The sequence below is a fragment of the Mya arenaria genome, chromosome 4 (genome assembly GCF_026914265.1).
Source record: "Mya arenaria isolate MELC-2E11 chromosome 4, ASM2691426v1".
Taxonomy (NCBI): domain Eukaryota; kingdom Metazoa; phylum Mollusca; class Bivalvia; order Myida; family Myidae; genus Mya; species Mya arenaria.
This window is the reverse complement of record NC_069125.1, coordinates 48823585-48830852: the sequence shown is the minus strand read 5'-3', so window position 1 is coordinate 48830852 and position 7268 is coordinate 48823585.

The following is a 7268-nucleotide window of genomic DNA, read 5'->3' as shown; positions in this document are numbered from 1 at the left end:
GGGTTAAGGCAAGAACGTATAAGAATAGTATGTACACAATCATGGCAGCAACTGCAGCATTAAAATTAAAGCAAGCGCAGAAAATGCAACAGATCTATAGCTGAATGATCTGCGATCCTTTCTTATGTCCAAATAAGTGCAAAAGTGATTACATAAGTCTGAGCGATCGCCTGTCTGTTGTAAATGAAAGCAGTTGCGAAGGGGTCGCGTTTGTAATGTTGATGTGACCGGGGTTTTAGTCGTACACATATCGCTGTTATTAGTATAACTGACGTCGTACAATCACCAGTAATCGTTTTCCTACCGTATGGTAGTTGTCGGAGTTAGCTCCAGATTCGTCACGTTTTAATCTGCTATAGCGCGAAGGTAGGAATAGGTGACGACATCTAGCGCCACGCTATGTACACTTCTAATGAACCAAATAACTGTGTTTAATTTGATCTGCTTCTATTTGCTTCTTGATGTGTTGTGCGATCCAAAACTGGTCACTTGATTTCCCGATTACTTTACATGGCATTAAACTCTTAATAATTGATTAACCGACCAAATATTAAACAAAATAAAGATGTGAAATATAATTCAAAAGTGATTTGTAATATAATTCAACTGCAAAGTACAATTCGAACTTTTGTTGATAGTTCCATCGGCACTTCATTCCTTTTTATGTACATGTAGTGTATAACAGCTATTTGACGCAATAAAATGTATATATATACTAAATAAATACAAACCTAACCATGAAATATAATTGAAAAATATGTGTATATTGTCTAGTTCGACTTTCTCTTGATTTTTTTTTTTTACATGAAAGGCGATTCTTATCCAGGTAATCTGATTCCAAATAGGAAATCTTATTGTAGTTACAATATTCTATTCCTCTTGAGCACAAAAGGATAATAATGAAAAGTCTCGATATAACCCTTGATGTGTCAATGTTCAAACAAAGCTGTTATTTTGCACATTTGAGGTGTAATGATTTTTACAATAGGACACAATGTTAAGAAAGATGGGACACCATACATGATATTCATAACCTCAATGTTATGACGTTCACGTTCGTCAACCTCGTTAAGTATGTTTTGCTGTGAGACCGTCAGCGTTGCAACATTAAAGTTCTAATGAAACTGTTATTTAACGACGGTGCTAAAAGACTCTGCCTGTTGGTTACTGCGTTCCGTCTTCAATTTATAATTGTTGTAAATACTCAAAGGGCTTGATTTCATTTGACCAGTTTAATTTGGTGATGTATTCATGCCCTTTTCAATTTAAAAATACAAGAGTGCATTAACTGTTTTTATTTGGAACATAGATGCATGAATAAAAATTAATTAGTGAATGTTTTTAACACGTTTGCACTGAAACATAAGTAAAACACAATTTATAAAAATCTATTGGTTTACCATGTCTCCACGAGCCGGCGTGGAAATGACAGATGCGTCATAGGCGATCAAAATACTATTAAACTCAGAAAATACGCATTGAACGAAAAATTGGTTGGTATATTTCGTGTTTAATTTCAAGAGAATCATAGAAGATATAGTTATTCTATGAGTGAAATACATTATGAACTTACACTGCAACCAACAAATATTCTTTTTTTGTTAATTTTGGCGACATAAGGAAACAAATGATCATTTTTCACTGTCGCATCAGACACAATGCAATTTCATACAACTCTCAATTCTGATCATCACGACAAAATCACAATTTAAATGCAATACTAAATGAAGATTGTTAATCACTTACATAACGGATATTATGACCACAGGAATAACGAGATATAAAACGAAACATCATTTTGCATGGTCCGTTTACAGCGTAAATCAAGGCACTATGAGGAACACCCATCAATTATTCAAATGTCAATTTAAGAGAACAGCCGTTCGTACATGTATCCAGGTGGTGTTGCTCAATGTCAAAAGGAACAACGCAATTCAAAATGTACGTCTTTAATGGAAAGCAAAAAACTTTGTGATATTTCCCACATCACAAGAAAATGGGATTTTACACCAGATCTGATGATTTTAGAATCCTTTCATCGTGCCAGCGCACGCTTTATTTAATCTTAAATTTGATAATACAGTCCAGACTCGCTATGTCGACGTCGGATATCCCGATTTTCCGGTTATGTCGACTTTTTCTCCGGTCCCGAATTTATTCCTTCTTATTCTATATAAAATAAATCTGCTTGTGTCGCTTTTTTTATCTCGACTCTTTCGCTATGTCGACCTCCTATTTCAGTCCCTGTGATCGAATTTCACACGTTTCCCTTGTTCCTTATGTCGAACTATATAGATCGATCTAGGTGCGAAAATATTCATGACTTGCGGCATATCGCTTTACTACCGTGCGTATCTAAATAACAAACTGTTATTATTGGAGGTTATTTAATAAGTGTGAATAATTAAAGTCGATTGTTTATGTTTTTGATTAAAGAGACATTTATTGTACAAGAGACATTTATTGAAACCAACGAGGAGGCCGGTGATATCATGGGAAAATTCGACAACAATGAAAGTTATGTGACGAAGAAATGTCTCTACACTGCTTGTAGAAAGCAAACTTAAACCAATTAATTGAATTGAATTAAATAAATTGTACACAAATAAATCATTGTTTTACTTTATATTTCAATAATTCGTTTGCTGTTATCACGACGGTAATATGTAACAAGACCGTTTAATTGCAGAAGTCGGACATCGGGCATAAATTGAACTCAGGTGTGTTGGGTTTGGTGATATTTTTTTTGTAATTCTGATGTGTCGAATGTTCGTTATGTCGACTTTTTTCCCTAGGTCCCGACAAAGTCGACATAACGAGTTTCGACTGTACTTTAAAGAAAAAATAATACGTTTTATATAATATAATATAATATAATATACTGTTATTTTGCTTCCGAAAATTAAAGCGTTAGAGAACTTTGAAATACTCGTAAAATGAGTTTCGTCGACACAAGTCAAACTGGGTATTTGGATCAAATGGAAGAAAAATGATGTAAACTCTTTACACGTCTACACATTTTGGCCAAATCGTTTGATTGTATTGAGTATGTAGTGATGAAGTTGTATATACTTTAGTTTACTCTTAATATTCGTTACGGCATTTTCACAGGCCCCAATTTCGCGAGAAATCTTAAGCTTTACTTACTTAAAGTGACACTCTTATTCAATTTAATACATAAACATGAAACAAATTTTGACTAAAAATCCTTTAACTGTGTACTAAATAATGCACGGATGAAAAATATTAATTACTGATTACAAGATTGTAACCGTGTATTTAATAGCTGAAAACACAAAAATATTAAATGATTGGTGAATGCTAGAAGATTTATTGTGATCTTCTATCATTTCATAAGGTAGAAATACCGTGTTTTCTGGATCTTTCTTTCAAATTAAAATGGGCATTCTTCGTAAGAACCATTGTTTTCAACATTTTTTTCATCTTGTTATATATATATTAAAACAATTGTATTAATTGTGGTAAATCTTATTTGGGTGTAAAATTGCAAACTAGATTTGACAAATACAAATATAGTTTTGTTGCAATGATCAGACAGATTATTTTCTTTAAAAGTCTTAGAAATTTTAAAAATGAGAAATTTTAACGAAAAATTGTGCTAAGCTTGATCCTAAAATAAGGGACTTAATATTGTTCGAGAACTTTTGGCTAGGTCTTTAACAACATATTGGACAGAAAAAATCTGGTTTACATTTTCAGAACTTTCATGACGAACATATTAAAAAATGAAATGTATTTTTAAAGCTTATCATTTTACAGTTATACTCGTTGAAGCTGCAACCTCACAGATTGAACGTTTTCACATTTTTTTTTTATTTTTTGTCTTGGAACGAGATAATTTATGCGAAAATGCATGGAAACCAGTGGTATTAGACTGCTGACGAAACATCAGATCGCAATTTGTTTTATTTAAGTGTTCAAAAAATGATGTTTTATGCATTTTTCTGAAACCCTTGGTAACGCTTTTAGCTCATTCTAAGACAAAAAAAATAAATAAATAAGTTGTCAAAACTGTAAATCTGTGTGATGGTAGCATTACGGAATAATTACAGTACTATCGTAACAACACATACTTCATTCGAACGTGATTTGAAAGTTTGCGTTAATTATTATTGATTGTTTAGCATTTCATATTGGTATTAAAAAGCAAGTGTGTAACTTATATGTCTTGCTGATGTTATTGTAATTCATTGTTCCGTGTCTTAAAAAAAGGCTTTACAGATTGTCTATATATTGTACTTGAATAAGGCTAAACGTTTTGCTAAAAAATGAATGAACTCTTGCTGTGGATTTTAATGTATTCTTGAAATATAAAAATGTCATGTCATAGTCTAGCATTTCAGCAACATCCATTCCTCTTGAAACGTTGAAAAGTTATTTTTTAGAAGTATTAATTATAGTATACCTAAACCGGGAAGGAAATGAGAAACCTTTTGAGATATGGGAACATCTCGCGAGAATGATTATGACTTGAAAATGAAGTTTCATCCTATAATGTTTTTAGATTATTTAAAATCATCGGTATTGATTTTCATTTAGTTTTCTTCGTTCAAATGCAATTCCCGTGTTATTTTGGTTAAAGAATATTTTTTGGTATGTTTAGCAAATGACACAAATTATTCAGTCCCTAACCTTAATATATATATATATAAGTCACATACACATACATTGCAGTTCGCTTACATGTGACAATTAAAAAATACTGGTTTATATTTCCTACTGAGCTCGCCTTATATGATCAACATTTTAATTTTGCAAGATTATTCTGAATAGAACTTGTGTACGTTAATACATTACCTTTGACTCCAAGGTCGTTTTAAAATGATAGAATTTTGTAATTGGCGTTTATATTTCAGAGACAACTACATTTATAGTATATATGAGTATTTGTTGATGCATTATCTGAATTTTTTTTGATGTTTTTTAGAAAAAAAGAATTATATCCATGTATGTATAGCTACATTTCAATTGTTAAGGGATTATACATCAGATGGTTCGGCAAAAACAGGATCACCTAAAAAGAAGACCAACATTGTCAATACGAGCACGTTTGAAGCCGATAATACATCATTTTACATGTCTGATTAAACTATTATTTTCTCACTATCTTAGCTGAATTTACCCGTTTTAAAATAGCGCATTGTGGTTTCCCAGGTTATGGGGCTTATATTTAGCATGTGAAAGTCACGTGATTGGTACATATACATTTACCGACGGTACATTAACTGGGCTTTTTGTGGTAGACAAACCCACTGAATTTCCGAATTGAAAAAATATGCAAAAACCTCGAAAGATACATATGTCGTAAGTGATGAAATACATCATTTAATATGATAATGTGTTATGCACAACGATATCAATTTGATTTAAGTTTTCAACAAAATTCTTTTTTTTTCTTGAAGTGGTATCATCTGGTGTATAGTCCCTTTAAAGCACACAATATGGATCTCTTCAGAAACTTAACGTTTGGCTTAAATAATTCAAACAACATTATGATACACTATTTGACAATAAATTTTAAACGACACAGCATGTAATTGTTATTGTTGTTTTCACAAAACAATGATTTTAGGGATTCGTGATTTGCCTTCATACAAATCGTTGGACATTCAGTTATCGCTAATGAATACATTAATGACAATGCCGATCCTGTAAAATTATTCATTCGATATAGTTGTGTTCCCCATGGGTTTTGGATTGCACATCATTCTCGTAAAAATGTTAAAATAATTAAAAGGTTTGCCAAAGCATCAGTTCTGTATAAAAATGCAAATGTCTAAATAAATTGTACTCAATAACCATAAGGCCAACGCGATGGTTTGAAATTTCGTATAGAAGTAGTTGTTTAGCCGAAGGGTTTGACAGACATTATTTTCAATTAATTTAAAGAAATATCGTTTGTCATAAATGTCACATATGCAATGACACAGCTAGCATAATAACAAGTTTAATTAAACAGCATTCTGTATAAAACATGCCACTCTCTGAAAGAATTGTAATCAATTACCATTAGGTCTACGCGATGGTTTGCAAGTTCGTATATGAGGAGGTGTTTATTGTTTGCGTTTGACATGCATTAATAATTCAATACTATGTATTTTTTGTCACAGAAAATTTACAGGTATATGAAATAATGAAAGAGGCCCTGACATAACCAACATATCAGTGTATGCTCCATACTAAGCGTTCCCCGAACCATACCGACCCCATTAGGTATACTATCGCTTTTTGCATATATACTATCGACCATACAAACATGTTGATGATATATTAAATGGTTTTTAAATAAACAGTTTACAGTAATTGAATCCATTAGTTGCTGAATCACACCTGAATCTTGTACGCAACAGCACTATTTCAGTATCAGGATTAAAGAAATGTGCAATGGAATATGTTGGGACTGACTAAAATGGTATGAGATTATAGAGTAAAATATTATTCAACCTGCCTATCCTATTTTAATTTAAAACATAAGGCTTCAACCACGGTTCCCTGTGGTTATTTACCTATTTGTAACTTACATCCTTCTCCACACTGTGATATCGACTGTAATGGGAAAAGGAAAGAATAAAAAAAATGCATAGACTGACTTAACTATATTTGATTTGTAAAATGACTTATTTAGTTAATAAGCAAAAGGCATCTGGTAAGTAAAATGCCACAGTCTTACGTTCGGTAAAAATTGTTTACGATCGTTTATATGTGAAATGCGACGTCTTAAAACCAGTAAATAACCACCTTGGTAACGCCAAAGAAATAACATAAACTGATTTCATTCTTTAACACACCATGTCCCTACCAGTCTTGTTTTATGAGTATTTAGGTTATGACTCCATAAGGTATGCAGTTAGATTGGTGATATTTGCCAGTACACTGGCAAATCAGTTATGTAACCGATTGAACCACTACGATCAATTGAATATGTCCTTAGATTAACCCAAATAAATAAATAAATAGTTTGCACATTTTGGAATGGAAATCACATATAATGTAGCAACGAAATTGCAAATAAACTTTAAATTTGTTAAATCAATACAAATAGCGTGTTTCTATGTCTAGTGTTATGCCAACTGGTGCGAAATAAATCTTGTTTTGATCTAGTCAATGTGCCTTAACTACATTATGGAGATCTAAGGACAGGTTGCAGATCTCCTGTGATATGTAATAACATAAATGTCGAATCTTCTGTCTATTATTTCTCCGTATGTCATTTCCTGAAAAGAATTGGAGGCGTCTGTGTTTTGCTC